Genomic DNA, 25,025 nt, shown 5'->3' on the forward strand with positions numbered 1-25,025 from the left:
CGATTGGACTTTACTTTTCTGTCTTAACCACAGCTTTTCTTTGCAAAACGAGCAGCGAATGGTCAATAAATGTAGGTGCGTGTTAGAGAGAGAGAGAGAGAGAGAGAGAGACTTAGTAAGGCAGGAAACTGAATGTAAGGGTTTTATGTGTCCCTTAGGGGGAAAAGATATTGAGCAAAAGAAAACTGGACATTCCTTTGAAACCAGGGTTAAAGTCTGACTTCCAGGGCAAATTCTTCAAACAGGAGCAATCTCCACCCACAGACACTCCTCAAGGAACTCAGAAGCCTCAGGTGCACAGGCTGTGGCCTTGACAAGACTTTACTTTCAGATAACAAACTAAACTTAACCTGAGGGTTTGCTTTTATCAGCTATATTTTCATTTGTGTTTTGCTCACATGTAAAAAATAAAATGAAGAGGACAAACGTGACCACTGACTTCTCGACATGGTTCAGCTGATGGCGAAACCTAGGCGGCCGTTTCCCAGAGTTCACAGCTTTCTTACACCAAATACCACAGAAGACCTCGCTGCAGGAGGACTAAAAACCATCAGAAAACCTTCAGCAATGACAGGAATTCTCGCTGCTTGTTCTCTACGTCTGGGCAGAACGTTTCCTCGAAGGCTAACAGTCTAATTAATGTACCGTAGTTTTCAGACTATAAGGTGCTTTAAATATTCTTCCCTAGTGTGTAATATCACTCCTCCACGTCCACAGCTCTCTATCCGTCTCTGTCAGGAGGACAGAGTAGCTGGACTACACTGCCCTGTTTCTAACATAAGACCAAAATAAACTTTTATATTGAATTAACTTACTAGGTTTATTGTTGCTAGCGCGTACTCCAGGCTGCTTTACATGAATGCACTTCTAGTTTAGACATTACAGTCAGGCAGTCTTGTAGACAGCTCAGGGGTCCTCAGGTAGTGACACAGTGTACCTGAGGACCCCCAGGTACACTGGGGGTGTATGTATATATATATACATATATATGTATATATATATATATACATATATACATATATACAGATATATATAGACATATATACATATATACATATATAATATATATATTATATATAATATATATTATAATAGATATAGATTACATAGCATACATACAATACATACATACATACATACATACATACATATATATATATATATATATATATATATACATATATATATACACATATACATATATATATATATATATATATACACATATATATATATATATATATATATATATATATATATATATATAACATTTTAAACATACATAATTCCTAATGTATTTAACAGTACAAAAGGCTGTTTAAAACTACTATCAGCATGAGGAATCGAAAGGAATCCTTGGAAAAGTTTTAGCGCTGCTAAGGGGTCACGAAAAGTGTGAGAACCCCTTCTGTAGATGGCACAGGGCGTGACCTGAAACAGGAATAATGTCACATTTTAAGAATTCCTCTAAGCTACATCTACATTCGTGTACTTCACTACAAACCGTCCCCATGAGGCACGCATTCACGCCTAAGGGTAATTTCCAATTAATCTAACATGCTTTTGTTTGGATTGGAGCCCCAAGCCAGAGCTGTCGGTGAATCAGACAACCTGCCTCCCAAATTCTTGCTAATCTGACACGAGTAATTGTTGGTTGGGAAGAAGCAGAGGGCTGAATTATTTGGTGCTATAATTTGATTCTCGTTGTTTAACCTTAAGAACAAACTCCTCACTGTGGCTGTCTCCAACCCTCAGCAGGAGCCAGTCTGTTGTCTCACATACCCCCCCCCCACACACACACACACACACACACACACGTCTGTACTTTATAACACACCTCCACAGGATTTATGGATTAGAGGCGGCCTCCCAGGTCAACCTCCCCAGATTGCTTGCAGAGTTATCAATCAACCTGCCATCAGCACAGCAACAGTTAGCCGGGCTACAGGAGAGGAGCGGAGGAACACTGCAAAAACACAACTAAAAATAAGCAACATTTTCTTAAAATTAATGTATCTGTCCTTGATTTGAGCAGGTAAATAAGATGATTTACCAATGGAATAAGATTTTTGCACTTAAAATAGGAACAACTCATCTCCATCGTCTTATTTTAAGTGCAGGATGTCTAATTATCTTATTTTAGGGGTCAAAATACTCATTCCATTGGCAGATAATCTCATTTACCTGCTCAAATCAAGGAGAAAAACCCACATTTTAAGAATATTTTACTTATTTTTAGGTCGGTTTTTGCAGTGAAGAAACTGATGTAACAGATAGGAACCCCCCCCCCCCCCCCCCCCCGACACACACACACACACACACACACACACAAAATAAAACCCTAGGAAGGACATGGCACTTTAATCGCTCTTTGTTTCGTGTCCTTTATGAGTCAGAACTGTTGCTGTTATTCTTCTTTACTTTAACCACAGCCAAGCACATCAAAGGCTTCCTAGCTGTGTCTGCCTGAAACGGTAAAAGCAGCGAAGTAAGCCATGGAAAGACACGGAGGTGACTTCACCATGCAGGCCCTCAGGGCAGGACTCTCAACAACCGTGCCGGGTCTTTCTGAAGGACGTGGAAGCGAATCGGAGCCGCTGTGACTAATGATCTGCTGACAGAAGTGGTGAATGTGGACAAGAGAAGACAAAAGGAAGAGGAACTTAAACCCGAGGCCGAGTGAAGCAGCTGATTAGCTTCTGTTTATATAGTTCAGGTGCCTTGACTGCTCTCTTTTTGTTTATGCACACAAACAACATATCTAAGAATAACTAGATCCTTTTTCAAGGTAAATTATTTTTTTTTCTATTGAGATCAAAAACAGCAAATTAAAACATCAGTTCAGAAGGCATTATGTCAGGCGTGCTTTCCAAATATGGTCACATTTGAATGCATCGACGTCTGCACGTCTCAGGAATTCAGGTATGAGTGCATTTGTGTGTCTGGCCCCAAGCCGGTTTAATGATTGTACACATTCCTTGGTGGCACCGCAATCCCTGCGCCTCAGGAAACCATGGAAATAAGAAACAACACACGGCAAATGACAGAGGGCGGGATTAAAGCAGCGGGGGAGGAAAGGGGGAGGAAAGGGGGAGGACAGTGGAGCTGGACATGTAAAGCTGTGTCCCTTTACAAGATTCAGCCATCGTTCCAAAAAAACATGATCCATATACGGCGAGGGTGCTCTAAGTTCCCCACTGGGTTTGATGATTCACAATTTAAATAAACAAAATACACAAGCCTTTTCAGTGGAAATATTCTCCAGAATTACTGATCCTCGGCGTCTCCTCCCTGGTGGGCAAACAAACCATTTGGTCCGCAAAAACAGAACAACTAGGAAGAAAAAACAAAACCCTCGTGGTTATTGGCAGACCTCCTACATCTGGACCAACACCGAAATCTAATCAAGCTCTTGTTTGGCTTCCGGGAAAACTTCTCCCCGTGGAGCCGCAGCGATGACAGAAAAAAATGTCCCACTATTTACGCAAGTTAAAATATTAAATAACAACCACCAATTAGTGAGTAATTGGAAGTAAATGTTCTAAACGTAAGCCATCACGATGTTACTGGATGATTGACAGAAAACAGAGACAAGGAATGGACTTCAGTCCAAGATAAATATGTGAGCAGCTACACCCAACTGAGCTCTCCTAAAGGGGAATTTGGGGCAAAGCTGGAGACTCAATATGCTAAATGTGTGGAGGAGAGAGTGCACGCACTGGACTGGATCAGTTTAGGGAAAGGACAACAATGAACATCCTATAAATGTTCACGTCTGAAACCCACAGCAGAAATATCCGAGTCAAGGACTGCTGAGGTTTACATCACAGCATCATCAGCATAAATGAGAACGCTTGTGTGTGAAAGTAGGTAACAAGTACATCTTCAATGCAAATAATGAGACAAATCTATAAAAAAATCAGACACGTTTTATACATCTCTGAACAATAAAAACAGGATTTCACATAAAAGAACCTGTAAAGTAATGGATAACCTACGTATTTTTAAACATGAAAATTATTTTAGTGGTAAACTGTGTAGCCTCAGTTATTTTAATCTAGTATATATATATATATATATATATATATATATATATATATATAGATAGATAGATAGATAGATAGATAGATAGATAGATAGATAGATAGATAGATAGATAGATAGATAGATAGATAGATAGATAGATTCATCTGTCAGTTATTTTAATCTAGTATATATATATATATATATATATATATATATATATATATGCAGTTTTTATATCAATTAGAGGTTGATAAACTGATCGGTATCTGATGCCATATTAAAAAGTCATGGCAGATAAAGGCCGATAATTCAAGATGTTTTATTTAATTTAAAGGATTTATTTTTAACTCAGGATCAGAATTTGCCCATTTCTTTGAGTTTAAAACATCTAAGTGCACCACCCTCCACAAATATGGCTCATATACTGATTTATTCTAAATTGACGTTTAATTTTGAGTTCACTCATTCATTGGATAGAAAACAAAATGTAATTTCCTGGGTCACAATTCCTGACAATCCTAACAACGCCTTAAAAAACAACACTTTAACCGGAGCTTTTTAACTTCTACTTTTTTTTTTTTTTTATTTCTAAACGTCTAAGAATCTTTTATTGGTAATTCATGACTTCCTGTTCAGCTGAGATTATAAATGTTTTTCAAAATAGGGAAGATGTGAGAACATGGCATTCAACTAAGGCAGAGGTGTGTTGACCTAAGTGTGGAAATTGTTACAGCCAAACCGTTACAGCTTAATTAAAGATGTTTGCCAGTTATGGGTGACACATGCAGACCGCTTGCAGAGATTCCCTGGTGCAAACGTTTATGTTTTAGCTAGCTGCCCCATGACCTGCTGCTAGCTGGAACTCATACCTCTAAAGCCTTGCTGTTATGCTATGCTAAATAATCTGCTGCTCAGTGTTTCTTTTTAAAACAAAAAGAAAATATTAAGAGAAAATCTCAGCTGGCCTCCATTTAAGGTCCATAAAAATGTTTTAGCAGATCTCCAAGGTCAGGAATCAAATTTGCTCCAGCGGCACATTTGAAACCGATAAAATCGGCTCATCATAGTAACATGCTTAACAACAGGTTGCACGGTGCCCTGCGTGACGATCTTATGAGATCCAAACAGTCATAAGCGCAAATGAATCACTTTTGTTCAATACACATGGCAGCCATCTTGGATTTTGACACTGGGATCAGTGAGAGACTTCAGACTTTCCAAGTCAGGAAATTGAATGCAGGGGTTTTAAAATTAGAACCTGGAAAAACCTGACTTCTGAGGACACATAGAACCACACATCATTAATCTGGACATTTCTGATTTTAATGGCACACTCTCTTTGAATTAAGTCAAATATTCTGGGTTCCCAGTTGGAAAAACAACAAGAATGCCATCTGGTGTCTTAATTCCTGCAGGGGTCAATGGAGCTCACCAAGCGACCCCAACTTCTGTATCCAATATGGCTGCACATGTAAAAATACACTAAAGGTTGCCAATGTAGAACATTTATTATCACTTCTAAAGGTTTGAATCTTAATATATCTGCGGCAAACAAAGTTCTGTAAGATATGAACATGTTCTGTTTGTGTTTCAGTGCACAAAAACAAGCTAAATATATTATCATGGTCAGCTATAGCAAAAAGGAAAAAAAGGCAAATTTCAATCATTTCCAGCTTCCAACCAGGAAATCCGCTCATTCTACGCCCAGAGCTCTGACTTGAAGGTACTGTAAGTTTGTAAATAGATAGATAGATGTTCTTTACACACTGGATTCAAAGCTGAAGCGGTGGTGTAAGTGTGTGAAGTTGGTGAAGAGTACAGAAGCGAAGCTGAGAAGCGGAGCGCGCAGGATAAGGACGAGACGGAGCTGCAGCTGCGTTTGTCAGAAAGATTTAAAGACACTTTCTTCAGGATACTTCCGAGACCACCAAGAGACACCTTCCTGGCGCCTCGGTGTGATTTATGTAAGAAGTGAGACCGAACGGGGGGGGCATCAAGTCAATTTGCTGCTGCCACGCCTCTGAGCCACCAGCGGAGGCAGCCGTGGAGGTCAAGAAGGTGAGTAGATGTGAAGTGAGTGGGATGTGAACAGTGCCCGTTATTATTTGGCTCGAAGGGCAGATTTTATCGGAGAGTGGAAAGGTTGAGCTGCTAATCATCAAAAAAGTGAAGAGGGAGCTCATCTTACTGGCTACGGTGCGGACATTGTCTGGATATTAATGTTCCTTTGGTTCTCCAAGGCAGCAGATAGCAGAGACGTTCAGAGAGGCGGCGTATTCTGATAAAACGGTCCGCTTACATCTCCTGCCTGGGACTAATCTTTTCCATTCGTCCTCCTTCCAGCAGCGTTACTTATAAGCTGACACTTCTCGGGCGAGCGAGCGTATGATCTGTCTCTGAGGACAGATGCAGTGATTTCAGACTCTGGAACACACAGAGTTTGACAATAACTGTGAAGAAAGGAGCTGCAGTCTGAACTCCTCTTATCAAACGCCGCCCAAGCCTTCTGCTTTAATGAAGCGCCGCCTTTTATTTCCCTCTCTTCCCAAATCAGCCATTATTGTCTTCATTCAGAGATTATTTTCCGTTTCTTTCAGAGGTTTGCAGCAGTGAAACGAACATGGTTTCAGCTGCGAAAAGAACATGTAACCGGCCACTTTATTAGGTACAGCGTGCTTGTTGGACTCCAGAACTGCTTTAATTCTTAGTGGCATTGATTCAGAACGGTGTTGAAAACAGTTCCCAGAGATCTGGGCCCATGCTGACCAGGTACCGTCATGCATTCGCTGCAGGTCTACATGCAAGATGCTGGTTTTTTTCCACTATATTCTGAAAGCAGCTGAAGAAGACTCCTCAAGCCGGCCTTTTCCCCAATCTTTCGGTGAATCTCTGAGTTGTAGACCCAGTTTCTGGTTCTTAGCAGACAGGAGCAGCCACCAGTCTGGTCTTCTGCTGCTGTAGCCCATCTGCTTCAGGGTTTGACGTGTTGTGCGTTCAGAGATGCCGTTCTGCATCACTTGGTTGCATGTAGCGGTGAACTGAGCTACCGTTGCCTTTCTATTATCTTCAACCATCAAGCAGGCACTGTCTGTCATGTTGGGAGATAATTATCTTGACCCCCATGCAGAATCACTCAGGAGACCAGCTAAAGGGAAGAAGGTTTATCTACAATATGTGCAAAGGTTCAGCAAAGGGGTCGAATCCATCGATGTTTACGGAAGGCTTCAGTAATCCGTTTTCAGGTTCGTCTACGGCAGGGGTGTCAAACATACGGCCCGCGGGCCGGATCCGGCCCGCCGAACAATTTAGTCCGGCCCGGTGGCTAACTGTATTATGATTTTTTTTTTTCCAGTGTCCTGTCTGGCAATGCGGCAATAAGAATTGTTGTCTTAATGCCAAAAAGAGCTCATCAGATTTGACTTTCACAAGTGGAGCAGTACAGCTTTTGCCATAGTGCTCCGCTTGATTTATGAATGTGAATAGTTTTATTATGATTCATGCGGGGAATATCTCAAATGATATGGACACTATAATGGGAAAGTAGAAGAGGAAAGGAAGAACAAAAAGATAAAAGAAAAGGTGAAAGAAAGAGGAGATAAAAGGAAGAGAATGATAAAACAATTATTGAAAAAAACATGTACTTTGTTTAATTAAAAATCTGCAGTTCCTATATTGTCCACGAGGTGGACAACATTGAATAAATGTTTTTCAACATTGTACAATCACTGTGATCAGTTCTTATGCATAATGCACAAGTAAATGTTTAACTGAGTAAAAGTATTGTTGAAATTGCACATACTTTTCTTAAAAACGCTGAGGTTATTCATAATATATTGTGTAAAAGTTAAATTAATTTAATATAAAAATCAACAACAAGTCCACATTTATTAGTTCTATTTAATCTTGCAATGAGTTAACTCGTGTGGCCCTCTTGAGATCTGATTAAGCTGTATGCGGCCCCTAAACCAAAATGAGTTTGACACCCCTGGTCTACGGAGGAGAGAGACGAGTTAACCAGCTTGCGTGGGAGCAGGTGTGGAAAATGACGGGAGGAGAGACCTTGCTTTGCAAGAGTGGGGGAGGAGTTAGGATTCAGCGCTGGTGGAAAGGTAAAGAGTCCAGAGTCTGAGTTAATGAGGGTCAGTTCTGGTAAGGTTGTAAATAGATAAATAGATGTTCTTTACTGGAGAGCGGGCAGACAGGTAAAGGAGAAGGAGAACGCCACAAATCTTTCTTTCAGCTCCATCTGAGGGAAACCTGAGCTCATCCGAATAAAAGCCATCATAGAAAATCATGCGGAGAAGAGTTATCATCCTGCAGCTCCTTTTAAGCACCAGTCAGCCCGATCGGGAGATTTGCTCCAGGTGTGCAGGAACCAGAGCTGATGGGACTCTCCTGCAGAGATCTTCTCTGAAACAGGAACTCACTCACACACAAAAGGGAACCAAACACTCCAGAATCCTAACACTTTCATCCACTCAGGTTGAATGTTTTCTGTTTTTCAGGCAATTCTCTGCAAACCTGAGAGATGGTTGTGGGTGAAAATCCCAGTGGATCAGCACTTTCTGAAACACTCAGAGCAGTTAAATTGCTTTTCTTGGGTCGTCTCACACTAAGACAGGAAAAAGGCCTCGTCCCACATACCCGCTGTGTTCGCCAGAGGCTATCGGGGGACGTTCTCCAGCAGAAGTAAAAGCAGCCCAGAGCCAAATGACCTGTAACCCGAAAAAGCTACCAGGATCATCTGGTGCTGCAATCTGAACAGGTGAGTGGGAAAGTAGGACAGATCCTCAACTTAAAAACTGATTCTTATCTTTTCTGCTTTCCAACGCACGGAAAGAACGAGGACTTAGAGCTGCGTCGCGTCTGCAGGTTTCCGAATGAAAGGCCTGGAAAGACCAAGCAGGACTTCTGGATAACCGAGTCTAATGACAGCTTTCACGTCTCTCTACAACCACCACCTTTATCTTGAAGGCACACTGTTTTCCAGGTGGGATTCCAGTGCCCAGAGGCGCCAGATGTGCAGACGCAGGCTTCTCCCTTACACCTATACATCCACACAACAGCTGGTCCGTACACGCCCAGCCGCTGAGCTCAGTGCCTTTAAAGCGCGCCTCAAACCTAAAGACCACTGCTTTTTCCTGCCCCTTCAATCCCCATGGCGGTTTGTGTAACGTTAAAAGCTTCGACGCGAGCATGCCATCTTCTGCAAGTCCTGGCAAGAAGAGAGAAGCTGGGGGGGGGGGGGGGGAGAGACATGGCAATCTGCTGCTGCATTCCCGCAATTTCACACAGTCGGAAATACCGACGTGTCCCTAAAAGAACGAGGAAACATCACTAACTTTCAAGGAGGAAAGCCAGAGAGGAAAACGCATCAGAGCTTCGCTTCGCCTCATGAAGAAGAAAAGACGTGCGTTTCCTGGCTGGTACCAATTTTCTGTGTGCTGAGAGGCCTGACCTCCTGATTCTGACAGTTTTCATGCCAATTACTGCACCCTATATAATTTATTTAATGCATTACCTACACAAGAAAATACACGTTCCGATGTTTCAGTCTCAATGGGCATTTACAAGACCAAGAGTTACAACACACAGGCTCATGTGTATATATAGTTTATTTTTACTATAATTTGCAAAGACCTGCAAAACTAATGACAGAAATGAAACGATTGAAACGTCAAAGTGGGATTTCTCAAAGGTTGAAGACACGGTCCATTCAATCATGGAGGAAAGTCTGACATCAAACATCATGCAGCAGACAAAAACGCAGAATCTTTTTTTTTTTGTTTAGTTGATATAACATACAACTTTTAAAGTTTAATGCAAAACAAATCTCACTGCATTTTTATTTAGCAAACCGCAACAACAAATGTTTTGGATTAATCAACTAATTAATTAAGTTTTTGTACGATCAGCGTCTCTTTTAGTCGTGTGAAAAACCGGATTAAGAAATCAGGGAGACGAAGGATTTCTAGCCTCGTCATCAGATGATGCAAAAAAGACGACTCAGAACTGCAGCTCCTTCAAACTCTCTGTTCAGTTAAAAGTAAAAATTATATGAGACATTAGGTGATGTGTTTAACAAAGAGCTTCTTTTAGGAACGGAGCAGGATCTCACCTGCTTTTCTGACCATCAAAATTATAAATTTAAATTAGCAGAAGCTAATAAACAGAAATTCGGTTCACCTATAAATACCCAATCTGTCTAAATTCATGCATGAGTATTTCTATATTCCTTTCTTCATGGGCCTGAGTGCCATTTTCTCCAAATCATATTTTCCATGATGATATAACTATTAGTATAGGAGTGGGTTTAAGGGTTTGGGCGCCTCTCAGATGATGTAGAAATAAAGGTTCCAGGAGTTTTCAACCCCTGGTAACAGAAAAGCCAAAAGCAAAGATAGCAAGAAAGGAGAAGCAGAGATGGGGAAGAGAAGGAGGGCGAGGAGAGGAGATAAGAGAGACGGCTCCCATCGTGGAAACGCTGATGGACTCACCTTCCCAGACTTCTTATCAGAGCCCAGGAGGATGGAGGTGGAGGGGGGGGGTAGAGGAGTCAGAAGGGAAAAAGTTCTTTATTTTGGACACATGTGGTGATTTGTCCTTCTGCAGCGTTTGAGAGCTTCAATGTGACAAATGAAAGTGGTTTAAAACTCCTGTTTAGCTTTCATCCACTGAATGGATCCAATGTTTCACCAGTTTCTGTGACTTTTCATACAGAATAAATAAAAAAAAAAAAACACACATACTAACATTCAACAGCAAATTAGTAAAGTAATGCTAGATAATGGTGGCAAAGCCTCTCCCTGAATGTTGAGACAACTGCTTTCACAAACATGCAGCAGGGCAGAAAACCCAAACGGATCCAGGGTGGAAAACTGAGATATCTACAGCTGCTATTTGGACGCTAACCTGGTGGATTATTAAAAATATGACTTGTGCAATAACCTGTGCAATAATACTGTTAAATAATCCTGTTTAATAAGCGACTTCAGCTGTATAGATATCTCACTACCTCACCGTGTTCTTACCTGGCACCACTTAATGTAAAACGTCATTCCAGTTGTATATAAGTCACCTGAGTGTACATAAAGTCACCCTAAATATCTGCTTTATTTCCCCCTAGATATATATATCTATACAGATAGATAGATAGATAGATAGATAGATAGATAGATAGATAGACAGTCCAAAAACATGATGAGGTTAATTGGTCTGATTAAATTACCTGGAGATGGACACCATCCCCCCCCCCCTCCCCCCCGGTGATCCTGCACCGATAAGCAGGTATGGATATTTAAAGATATGTTTATTATCCCCGTGCTCTTTGTCTTAACTGTTTAATTAATTTGACACGTCACAAATCCAATGTTTCCAAGTGTGTGTTGTAGCTTGGTTTAGCAACACTATTATGCTTAAAAAAGAATTAATTTATTTAGTTGTTTCGTTTATTTTCCCATATAAGAAATTGCAGGTTTGAAACAATTTTACCAGATGATATTCTGTATTTTACTAAATGTCAAATAAACATTTCTTAAATGCACAGCTTTGTGCTGTTGCAGTGGGTTAACATGGAAATCATTTGTATTTTGATTAAATCTACTGGATGATTTGTTTATCTGGATTTATATTGGATAGATGCACATGTATTCATATGTGTTATTTGATGTTTTTTTCCCTTTCCACAGTGAGGAAACAAGATCTGAAGGAGAGGAAATGCTATTTTTCTTCAGAGCTTCTCTCTGTCTCCTGATAAAGAGGCAGCTGGTTTATACCCAGAGTTAGAGACCACTAGCTGCCTGTCGTAGTGGAAAAGGAAGCTGAACGTTTTCCAAACGAGTCTGAAAAGCTCAGACACAACAGGAATGGTGGGAAAGGGCAAGAAAGGGAGGATAGTAGGAGAAGGAAGGAGGCTTCCTCTGCCGTGACCTTGACTTTCTCCGTCTTCCTGATCTGCGGCTCCTTTGAACATCTTTGTCAATTCTTAATATGACAGACAGCTGGGTCATAGTCCATAATTAGTGAGGATTTGGGAGAAGGATGAGAGATAAGGAAGCGGAAAGGGAGAGCAGGTTGTCCCACGGAAGAGAATGATTACGAGAACATATATGTATAATACACTGTATAATACTACATTACAGTACTTTACGCAAAAGAAAATAACTATTAGATTAGATCGGATTAAATGAGGAAATATGGGGGAAACATGGTGATATTCTTACATACGTTTAAAAGAATAAGGGGATGGATTTTGTTCATTTCTACATTCTTAAAGAGTTCAGATTTAACAGGAGGGTAAACAAACATCACAGCTTCGCAGTAGCAGGATATCAGGGTCCATGGTGGAAGAAATAAAGTCTAATTAGAATCAGACAGAATTTTATCCATTGCAATTATGCAAGTTATTTTTGCATTAAATTGGCCAGCAAAAAAAAAATCATTCCTGAAAAAAAAAAATCAAAAATTGCCTTCAAAAATTATTTTAATCTTTGCAGACAAATTTCTGCAGGTGAATTTTTTGCATGCAAATTTAAAGTAAAAAAAAAAAAATCTGATACATAGTTACACGGGATTGAAGATCAGTCTAATACATTCAGTTTCTACATGAAAATTTAATTTCATATAGATTTCTATGTGAAATCTGCATCTCCAACGTTGTGGCTGTGGCGCCCTGGTCAGGTTGCAGCCATGGATGTGAGGTAGGATCATGGTCGGAGGGTTCTGCAGGCAGACTATCCCCAGGAAGAGACGAGAAAAAGTTATTTGGTAAAAACTGAGACAGAAGTAGCCCTCACTGAAAAAGATTTGCCATGCAGACATGGCAGGTTCTGCTAAGCCATGGGTCCACAGGGTCGTAGTGATCATTCTGGGCATCATCAGGACACTTAAGAGGGACAGAAAGATCTATAGTTGTTTTAAGGAAAATGGCGAGCCAGATGAAGAATGTTCTTCACTTTCTATTTTTTTATGAGCTGGAACATTAACATTTCTGAGAATATAAGCAATCGTCTCAGGAGTTTATGTGGAGGGAAACCTTTCTGGTATAAAAGAACAGACACAACTCTGCGCGCACAACCAGCTTCTTTAAAAAGACGAATGTTTCCCAGCAGGTTAGCTGCTTCAGGGTGTTCTCTGTAGGGAAAACTTTCCACACAAATGACTTCATTCCCATTTATTCATTTAAATATTAGCAAGCAGACAGAAATCATCTGTACCGTGTGTTACAGTTTCAGCGTGAGGCAGGGGACGCTGAGGCTCCCCAGCTGCTGGCTGCAACACTTCAGCTGGGCTCCTTCAGCAGCCTCCCAGAAACAGCCGCTGTGTGAGCGTCTGTCACGAATAAAACGTCTGTATCACGATCTGCTTTGACGGCAGACTGACCGAGCTGCGAGGGCAGCATGCTGATGGTCACTGGGTCACAAGTTCACGCAAACAGCTGCGAGTGTCCGACTAATTTATGAAAAACGCAGACTGGAGTCTGAGGTTGGCACCGCCTCGCAGAGATTCTATTACATACATGGGAATAAGAGTTGCATTTAAAAAAAAGCCTCTGAGCGCATTTAGAGGCTTTATTTACATTTTAAAGGTGCATAGCCACGTTATTTGACTTAGTTTTATTTTATTTATACGTCAGTAGCTCACTCTGGTTGCATACAAAGTTTATATGAATGATTATCATTAATAAATGCACAGCTTTGTGCTGTTGCAGTTAACATGAAAATCATTTGTATTGTGTGTAAATCTACTGGATTATTTGTTTATTTAGATTTATATTTACTATAACAATCAACATAAGCATTGATTTTTAGAAGATTTAGAAGCTTACTTCGTCTTGCTGCTTGGTAGAAGAAAACACCTTTTAAAACCATTGCAATATCTCAAGTATATCTTTACTCTGATTAAATTATATATTTGGTTCAATAACTTGTTGAAAACTCAAAGTTTAGGATTTCAACTTGGCTCGACTTTCGACTTTGGTAACTTTAAATACAATAACTTTTAAAAAAACATTTCTGTTTTTTTAACATCTAATGTAATATTCTAATCTTAAATGTCATATTTATAGCTGTGAAAAAAAATTAAGAAAAATAAAAGCTTGAAAAGATCAGTCTGGGTTTAATTAATCAATATAATGTGTGAGTTACTGAAATAAAAAAGTTTTTAAGATATTTTAACTTACTGAGTTGGATCTGTACAGTTAGACATTTACTGATGCTGCTTCAACCTATAATCTGCCCAAAATGTTTCCTCTTTTAATTAAATGTTTCCTCTTTTAATTTAATTTCCTTTAATGATATTTCTTTTTTGACTGGTTTATTTTAACCTTTTTGAGCTATTTGGTATAAAATTGTCGGCTTAAGGTAAAATATTAACATAATAATTGACTAAATGATTTTGCTTTAAACAAGTAAAACCCTGTTTTACGGCGATTGCTCTCACAAACACTTATTAAAGGCACTGCGGCTCTTAAAGTAGCATCACAGGATCAAATGGCTGTCAGCAGGTCGAAGTTTTAGACAAACCAGAGATCAGAGAATCTCTTATCGGTGCGTCTCTGCATGCTTCTAACTTTTTTAGGTTTGTTTTATCAAGGTGTGTCTCTCTTGTTAATGAAGTCTTGGATTTCCACGTAATCGTAATGGAATATATTTCTTAAAATAAATAAAGAAATAAAACAAAGACAAGAAAAAAATCTGTTTATTTTCTCGGTGTTCTTTGTCTTTATTGTTTCATTAAATTAATACGTCACAAATGTAATGTTTCCAAGGCATTGTTGTATGAGCCGATGTGACGAGTGAATTTCTCCATTGTGAGATCAATAAAGACTATCTTATCTTATCTTAAAGCTTGGTTTAGTAACACTATTATGCTAAAAACTAGTTATTTTTTTTAATTGTTTTGTTTGTTTTTCCATATAAAAAAACACTGTGAGTAGTGTTGAGGAAAACCCTGTTTTACGGAGATTGCTCTCGTACACACTTGATCTTCCTAATAGAAATAAGAATTACTGCTCATGTTAAAGGTACTGCAGCTCTTAAAGTGACATTAGTACAGGATCATCAGCAGGACGAAGCTTTAGACAGACCAGAGATCAGAGAATTTCTTATCAGTGCATCTCTGCATGCTTAGAGACTTTTAAGCCCTGCTGAGGGCTGGATCTGCCAACGTTGGGCTGGATTAGTCTGCTTAATGCGTAAATTAGTCTTTGAGCTTCCCTTTGAATGAATGATAGAATTAAATGATTTATAGAGAATTATAATTTTGAATTTATCTGATTTTTTATTTGATTCTTGTGCTGGGGTCATTGATTTGCAGTTTAACTACTAATTCTAAATTAGCAGCAGACAGGACTGAAAATTACAAAATGTTGTTCAGCCAAAGTTTCCACTTTCTTCACCCCCCCATTCGTCTCTGTTGCTCTCCCACTCCCCGCTTTATGGCTTTATTATGGCAAAACATTTACTCCTGTTTGCCTCCCTTCCCGTCTTCTCCTCAGTGTCAACTTAACTTGCAGCGAAAACTCCATTCAGACCCTCAGAACAAGTCCAAACACAACTAATCATAGTTCCGCCTCCATCTGATCAGATGTCAAATGGATGAATATCAGTGAACTGTTGCCCCAACATTTACTGCAGATCATGCATACAACCAGAAGGAAGCTGGGAAACAATAATTGGTCAGCGGACCTGACGCAGCAGATTGGTGATAAAAGTCAATTTAAGCTAACGTCTTGGTAACAACAATTCAAGAACCTTGAAGATTTATAGTTTCTGTACAATTCTGCTTTTTTTATCATGCTAAATGAGAGCACTAAAATGTGCACAAAACTTAATATAAAGGGACGAACTTCTTGACCTCCTACTTCCTCTGAAGTCTCCCTTCCCTCCCTCCCGTTGCTCTCACCTCCCCCACGTCTTTCATTTGAGAAAGAGTTCAGGAAAGAGGAGAAACTCAAACAAGCTGCTGCAGCTGACCCGACTGAAACCAATATTTACTGGCACATTAAGGAGGGCAAACGTCTCCTTTTGTCCAGGCAGATTTCTAACCCTCCAAAGTTTCCTCTTTGGCTTCTTCAGCTAAACCATCTGCCGCCTCAATTTCTTAATGAATGAAATGTTTAAATGCTAAAGAATTCCTGATGGACTGCTGATATAGAAACGCCAGTGAGCATTGTCTAAGTCACATTTTACATTTAAAACCTAATTAAATGGGTGTGAGCAACCTGAGAAACTTAGACTAAACATAGAAACTACTTGTAGGAAGGTTTATCAGGTTTCCATATTATTGTAAATAGCCTGAGATTTTTGCTAGATAAAATAAATGTAAAGCATAGTTCTCTAACTCAGTTGCATATTTTAGGATCTGAACATGCCATTCTTCTTAATTATACTGTCCTGTTTATAAGAGAAGGCCCAGGCCAGGGATATCCCTATTTTTGTATTTATTAAAGGGGGGAAAAAAATACAGATGTGGAGGCACCGGCATAAAACAGGCAGCAAAACAGAGGAACAGGGTATGATGCAGTACAACGGAAGAATCAGCATATATACTGAGGTACAAGTGGAGAATGACACTGAATGCTGACGAGTTGATAAGGAGATAATGTGAAGCAGCTGGGGCATGGAGAGTGAGAAAGAGGAACTAATTAGCAGACCTAATGGTTTGTTGCAAAGAGGACAGGTCCAGGCTGCAACAAACCATTAGGTCTGCAGAGAAGAGCACTGGGGCTGACCTTCCCTCCATCCAGGACCTGTACAGGTCCAGGGTCAGGAGAAGGGCAGCTGACATCTCTGCAGACTCCACCAGTGATGTGCAGTCAAGGGAGGCAAATGAGGCCAGGCCTCACTTGTCATCAAGGAAAGAAAGAAAATATATAATAATGATAACATAATATAAATTGTGATTCACTCAGTCATTTGTAATAAAAGTTATTTTTTTTATCTAATTTACTAATTTTTTATCATATTCTATTTAAAATCGCAGACTTTTCGCTATTTTTCATGTAAATCCTTGGTGGCGCTTGATAGCGAAGCTGGTGAGGCCGCAGCGAGCTTGGCCTCCCCTGGGATTGCGCAATCCCATGTTAACTGCGCTGGCTTCCATTCTGTGAATTAGCGAGTTATGCTAAACAAGTAAAGCACTAAAAAGACTCTAAACATCCAGCCGGAACAGGACTGATGAAGGAAGGCTTTCCTCCCTGGCAGTGATCTCCACTGAGACTGAGAGACTTTTAAAACTGAAGAAGATAAAGAGAACTTTTACCGGAAAATGATGATATTTTTGTTCAGAAAGAGCGCCGCATGGACTTCATTTATAAGCAGAGGTAAGACAGCGATAATTATTCATGTTTTGTTTTTGTAATGCAATGTGCGTAATGTGTGTTATATTTTTTTTATATTTTTAATGTGTTACAAATGCAGAAATCCATCATAACTCATAAACTGTTACCAATCAAATGACAAATAATTTAGTATTATTTTCTCATCAAAGAATCAATATTTTTTCCATGTCTCTTGGTGAATTTATTTGGCTCAATCAGTCTCCTTCAGCACTTTGCAATGAGTCTACTCTGTAGAGTGTATATATTTATAAATCTGACTCTGATGACGTCAGTGCCTCACCAGCTATGAACCCTACCGTACGTCACTGGACTCCACACATCCCGGACACAAGCAGTTTAGTCATTTACCTTCAGGTTGGTGCTACAGGGCGCTATCTGCTAAAGCCAGGTCAATGCCATGCTAACGGCACTAATTCAATCATCTTTTGTTAAAATACAAATATCAATTCGCGTACAAAAAGGAACGGAGCACAAGTGATGCCATTTTAACTGTAGAACACCTCGATTTAAAACATCTTGAGTCCCCCTCTGCTGCATACGCTAGATTACTTTTTATTGCTTTTAGTTCTGCTTTTATCTCCATTCAGCCACATGTTCCTCTCCAAAAAAAACAAAAACTCATTGAGTTGGATGTAAATCCCTTTTTAATTAAACGGTATCATTATTTTCTGTCAAACAGGCCACAGCAGGTAAAGCTGAAGCAGCCCTGGTGCCCCTCAGGGCGGTGTCAGTTCACCGTTTTTATTTACACGAATGATTGTGTCAGCTAGCAGCCTTATCAATATGTGGTTAAATTCTCAGATGATACCGTAATACTGAGCCTGTTAAACACTGGTTCCGACCCAAGCAGTCACAGATCGGCAGCTGATGAACGCCTGAACTGGTGTGATGCTCATAAGTGGCACATTAATATAGAAAAGACGATGGAGACGCTGGAGGAGCCCAGTTGGAGACCACAGCCACACGTGGACAGAACATTCAACAGGTGAGCTCTTATAAATACCTGCAGCATCGTGTTGATAACACTCTGAGCCGGCACACATGTGGCAGGTGCAAATACACCAGCGTCTTCATTTTCTTCGTTGTTTAAGAGTGTTTGCACCAACAGAATGGTGATTTTCTACAGTGCTACCATAGAGTCGTTATCTATGTATGGCACCACCATCTGGTTTGGTAATTTGACGGTAAAAACAAAGACCCAGATCTTAAACTTAGTAAAGATAGCAGGTAAATTAGTGGGAATGGCTCCTCCTCTGTCTCCACGGGAACGTTTTGAGCCGTCCATCCTCAGACAGGCAGAGAGGATTTTATCCGACTCCTCTCATGTGCTCCACTCTGAGTTTGTGCTACTGAAACTTGCTTATGCAAATATAACAGATATAAACATTCGTTCATCCCACGGTCTCTAAAACATGTTAATGAGCGCATGGTTTGGGATGAGAAGATTAACAGAGGGAAGGGGAAAGACACATAGGTAGCCACATTTATGGTCTCTTATGATCTACAGCAGAAATTATTCTATTTTTAAAGGTGGATTTGCACTGTTTTTAATATGGTCGTTTAAGTCGAGCTGAGATTTATGAACTGTCGTTGCTATTGTACATTTATTGATTGTTTTACTAGGACTATTCTTATTAATGATTGAAGAGGTGGTACGTTGCAGCCGACTAATAAAGATATTTTCATTTTGATCCAATTATTCAATTAGAAGTTCTGGGGTGAAATCAAACAAACAATAGAAAATACTATTTTAAAAAGTCCCCCAATGAACACTTTTCTTTCATATTAGGAGTATATCTAAAATATTACAAATACTCTAAGAGTGAACTAATGCTTATAGATCTTTGGCTTGTGCACGAAAAAAAAATCAATTGCTCTCTTCTGTAAGAGAGGAAACACACCAAGTATTTGTGGCCCATGGATTTATTTGATTAGTTTGTTATTAAATCTCTAGCGCCAAGACGGTGAAGAGGATAAAAAATAAACCTTTGTAAACCTCACAAAGTGATATGCAGCAAAAGAATGACGACAATATAAGATATATTTCCACTTTCTTTGATTGAACCAACATCGTTTCCTGAGAAGCTTAAAGTGTGCAGATAGTGCAAGAAAGGGAGTGGAGATGCTGGGGATTGAACCCAGGACCTCATACATGCGAAGCACACGCTCTACCACTGAGCTACATCCCCACAGCTGGTGGGAAGTCATTTATACACACTATGCAGAATCTGGAAAAGCCAAATGAAATTCCAAATTTCTGCAGACTTTCTTCAAGTCATTGCAGGAGTTCTGTCACTTTTCCCAGGAAGTTAAGATCTTTGGAAATGTTACTCTTTGATCTATAACCACTTGCTTTATACTTTATTTTCCATCTAAAGGGATTGAATGTTGTACTGGATCCTGAAAACTTATTCTGTTAAAAAATTTTTTTTAAACTTTTCATTATTTTCTTTTTGACTCCTGATCATAATTTTAAATTCCATAAACACAGAACCACAAATTAAAAGAAGTGAACTAAATGATAGAAAATGTGAACGATTACTGGTCACAGTCCTTCTTCCCGCAGCCAGTTTCTTTTTTTTTTTTTTTTTACCAATAATCCTACCGTCTATTTCTGAGAACTGGAACACATTTAAAGGATGAGTTAAAATTTAAAAAGACAAGTATAAAAATAAGTCGCTGGGGCTTTCACGTTGCGAACAGTTCTCTCCCCAGTCCTCGCATCAAAGCGAGGTCATTGTGGGACAGCAGCAGATAGCAGCGTCAGTCTATTCTGGGTCCGGTCGGCTCCAAGAAGAAAAGAGCTGTGTCCGTAAGGGAGGACGAGTCTGGCGCTGAGCGTGTTTTTCTGTCTGAGGAGAGGAGGCTGCAGCTGGACCTTCATCAGCAACGTCTCTGATGGGATCCTGAATCCACACGATGGTGAGGATGACAGTTTAAACGCACCGATACACGTCAATACATCTAAAATAATCCCAAACATCTTATTGAGCAAAATTATCCTGTTATTCTCTTTGTGTAAAAAAAAATATAACTTTTTTAGCACAAGTTTATCAATAGTTAAAAATGATGTAAAATAAATTGGATATGAGTGACAAATGCTGCTGGTGGTGGTGGACTTTCGGTTCACTTCTCTGACACAGATGAACATGCAGGGAACTTAGGTGGAGATAGAGGACTTTTATAACTACCTGGACATTCACTTAAACCATAAACTGGACCGGAGTCACAACACTGATGCTCTTTACAGGAAGGGTCAGAGAAGACTCAACCTGCTGAGGAGGCTGAGGTCTATTTAGACTTAAAGTTGTCTAAGTCTAAGTCTAAGTCTACTGGACTGCAGGGAGTGCCTGAAAAGACCTTCTTTAACTCTGTGGAGGCATCAGCCATCTTCTATGCTCTGTTGGAGCAGCAGCTGATCTGTAGCTGAGAGGAAACGGCTAGTTAAGCTCATCAGGAGGACAAGTTCTGTCCTGGGATGCCCTTTGGACCCAGTGCAGGTGGTGGGAGACAGAAGGACTGTAAGGAAAATCACATCACTGATGGACAATGTCTCCCACCCCATGGAGCTGCTGCAGAGCTGGAGCTCTTTCAGTGACAGACTGCTGCATCATAGATGCTCAAAGGAGCGCTTCCGTTGATCGTTCCTCCCGGCTGCTGTCAGACTTTATAATCTTAGCTGCTCCCCACAAATATAATATCTATTTAAATCATAAAAAATGGTTGCACAGGTCATGATTCATCCATTAACTGTTAACACTGTTCTAAGATGCTAAGATAACTACATCATGCATATCGTTGCACAGGCTCTGACTTGGCCATTAATTGTTTAGCCGGGACGCTGCTGGACTCTGATACGTAGTGCATACTGTATACGCTTTGTACATTATGGAAATAATGCATATTCTATTATCGTGTGTTAGGTCTATAGGCTGGAGTTATCTTTCCTTTAGTCATTTTATTTATTCACCCTTATATTACACTCTTGGTGTTTTCTTCAAAGCTAACTTTAGATTAGGCAGTTTACTTTTGTCTCCTTGTATTCTTTTTTTCTTTCTTCATCCCTAATAATTGTGCGTGTTTGCCGCCAACACAGCAAACACGCGTCATGTCCCACTGAGGGACATTAAAGGAGTTCTTATGTTAGGAATGGAGGCACACGAGCAATGAACTCCGCCATGATATCATCTGAGCATGCTCAGTTTCAAAGGTTTTATTAGCCTAATTGTTGAAGCACCGACAGGGAGATCTCTTTAACGCCAAGCTTGAGTCGTTGCACATTTTGTTTGTCTCTTTTCTATTTGTTAGGCTTTAAAGGCGTAAAGACGAAAACTGTTGAGGCATTCGAATCTGTGCATTTTTGGAAGGTGCTCAAAAACAACTAAACTCTGCAGCTTTCCTATAAAAAATTAAAGAATCCAAGCAAAGTAGGCTTTACTGAATTATATTCCCTATTCTCTACGCAGTGCGTCCAGCAGCCCGATTTGTTTTGGCTTTTTTAAACATATAACAGACAGTCTGTATTACAACCTTAAACTATTCAGTTCATTTCTGACATTTCCAACTTTGTGGCCGAAGTAATTTTCTGTCTGGTGCACTTGTGGTTTTGGAGACAATCAGCAACATTTTTCAAAATGACATTAATCCCATTTTCCAACCCTTTGGCTTAACTAACATAAAATTGATATTTAGACAAGAATAAGGTCAAATCTGTAATGGTTTTAGTTCCCTGAGAATGAGATAAACATGCGAGGCCCAAACACCTGTTTGCTCATTGTGCTTTTCTGGTCCAAAAGGGTTTCATATGACCCTAACGGAAGAAGAAACTCCTCCAGGCTGAAGTTTCCCCGTCAACAAGAGAAGAGGAAATCCAATTTGGGGAGAATAAATAAAGAACCGGACCGCAGATGTTCATGGAGTTTGTCAGCAAGTGCCTCAAGTGACTGATTAACTGATCTAATCGGATTTTTAATTAATTTCTATTGAACCCAGTTTCCCCTCTTTCTCTCTCACAGCGAAGTATCCCAAACACTTCACTTCCCATTCACAAGCGACACTTTCTTCCATGTTTGTTCTCCGCAGTCTTTCTGAATGAGTCAAACACACTCACGCGCACAATGGGGCGATAAAGGGACCATTGAGAAGCGTTCGGGACGCTAAGTCACTGGGAGAGCCTGGGACCGCTCCATCAAAGGGAGGTGGTGAGGGCGGGCAAACACGGCAGGACAAAGGGAGTGAGCTGAATGGAGGGTCGGCAGGTCAGGGTCGCCCTGCCTGCTGGAGCGAGGCGACGCGTCTCAACCTGTTTGCAGTCGGCTTGCTGGAAACTTTCCCCCCACCCTGGAAAAACTTGCGTTTTGTTGGAGATAAAAGTCACAGGTTGACAGATTTGCAGAACAGAAATGGATGTACTCGAATGTCCTGATGGAGGACTGGGACCCGTCTAGAAAGGCAGAGAAACCGGAACATGTTCACTGAAAAGTGCAGATTTTAAAGATTTTTTTCTCAGTTGCCGTCAAATGTTTTCTCTACTTATAAGTCCAGGACGGTTAGAAAATGTAAAAGTGAGAAGAACAATGAAAACAAGCTTAAACGCGTGCTAAACTGCAGAGTAACACAAAAAACTGGTTTACTAAAATTAAATTAAGCTTAATTTCATTTAAAGTCTCTTAATTCGAGGGTTTGATTGAACAACACAATCCTGACGCCTCCTGCTTTCTAACCGACAGTTAATGGGGTTTTTTCACAGACTGTGATTCTTTCTGATTTTATCTGTCGTTGTGCCCATTTTGGAAATGTTGGAAAATTTGTTTGTTTGTTTTCAAAACTCCTGCCTTGGTCATCATAACTAAGCAACAATAAGCCAATAACTATGTCTCACTTCAGTTTCATTTCAATCGAGCTAACGCTCATACCTGATGGCTTTCAGAGAAACCAATTAACCTAAGAGTTGTTGGGGTTTTTTTTACTGCGGGAAGAAGCTGGAGTACCCAGAGAGAACCCATGAGTGCACAGGGAGAAAATGCAAACTCCACCCAGAAAGAACTCACGTCCGGATTCAAACCAGGATGCTAACCATCAACCCTAAGCATAAACAGAGAATATTTATAATAACATTAACTCAAAATGGCAAAACTTTAAAGCATTTGTGTCAACAACACATCTGGACAGCAACAACAAAAATAGTTTGGTAAAATAATTGAATCAAATTTGAACTTGCAGTCAATTGTATCCCATCTTGCCTAGGAACCCCTCAGGGTCCCTCAGTATGAGCTGGAGGATGCCTGGGTGTCCCTCTTGGACCTGTAGCCCCCACGGATTGATGGATTGATCATGGATGGACTGGATTTTATCCCCCCACCCCATTTAGCCGTCATCTTGTCTTTGTTCAGCTTCAGATCTGTCTTCAGCTATCCTCATGCGTCGCTGAATGACTTCCACAAAGGCCAGATTTTACTCTCCAGCACTACTTCTCCCCTTCGTTGCTTATTTTCCTGCCCAGTACACAAAGTGAATGAGCGAAAAATGTGCACTCGGAGTCAGCATTCGAGTGTTTGTCTGAGCGGGCCGGGGCAACACTTAACCCTGGATGGTATGAACAAAGGAGCGAAGGGGACGATAAAGGCCAACGAGACGGCAGTGACACAAATAAGTCAATCAAGACGGCCGAGCAGAGGAGGGAATGAAAGAGAGCAGCTGTTGGTCCTGAAGCGACAGCCCAAGCCAAAAAGGAAAGAAAGGATCTAAAAGGAGACGCAGGAAGATCGCTGCCGAGAAATGCAGGAGAGAAAAGTGTGGCTGGCTGAATCACTGAGGAGGACATCAACCGCATAACAAGCGTTGCTTTTTAGTTTCTTCGCCGGGAACCACGGCGCTGACAAAGAGGCATATTCACAGGCAGCTAATGAAATGTGATAAACTCTGAAAGAGAAACTATAAACGCCTTTCAGAAGACCAAAACACTTCTGGAAGAACTGCCTGAGCTGCTAATAAGGTGCATTACATTTTTTTTATGTATAGCCCAACATAAAGTTGTGCATATTTTTGAAAGCTTAAAGAACATTTTTAAATGGTTTTAAACATTTTCACAAATAAAATCTTCCTAAGTACGGCAGGCTTTCGTATTCAAGCCCCTTTGCTCTGGTACTCCTAAATAAAATAATTTAATATGAAAATAATTTAATATCAGTGTAAATCCAACTGATCAGAGAACAAACTGCATCGTAAAGGGACCGAGGAACCCAGCAGATGCGTCAGGGTTTGGTTTAAAGCAGCGTTACAACAACTATATTCTAAAGGCAAACAAGTGGTCTAGTTTATCTAAAATCAGGTGGATCCAATAATGAAGACAGATTCATATTCGGGTCAATATGAGCCAGTCCGAGTTACAAGACAACGAGTGCATGATGCTACTATTTTAGAGGTTTTCCATCTATTTGTTTTAGAATGGCCTAGTCAAAGTTCAGATCTCATCCCATTTTAGAATCTGTCCATGCAGTCTGACTGAGTTTGAGTTGTTTTTCTGAAGATGAATGAGGGTCCTTCCATCCTGACAGAAGTTAATACTTTAGGTATTCAGAAAATATATATATATATTTTTTTTACACCACATCATGTAATAATGCCACAATATGCAATAATGTAACAAAACCGGACT

The 25,025-nt window shown here is 40.1% G+C and overlaps 1 protein-coding gene and 1 non-coding gene across 2 annotated transcripts in view; both read right to left on the minus strand.

Annotated features, from left to right (window-relative positions):
- The window catches only part of lama5 (laminin, alpha 5), a 134,074-nt gene that overhangs the window by 101,527 nt on the left and 7,522 nt on the right, over positions 1-25,025 (minus strand). The window lies entirely within an intron of this gene.
- Positions 19,486-19,557, minus strand: trnaa-cgc. Its single transcript has one exon. It is a non-coding gene; the product is annotated as a tRNA-Ala (tRNA).

Source organism: Fundulus heteroclitus, chromosome 1 (assembly GCF_011125445.2).
Source record: "Fundulus heteroclitus isolate FHET01 chromosome 1, MU-UCD_Fhet_4.1, whole genome shotgun sequence".
Classification (NCBI taxonomy): domain Eukaryota; kingdom Metazoa; phylum Chordata; class Actinopteri; order Cyprinodontiformes; family Fundulidae; genus Fundulus; species Fundulus heteroclitus.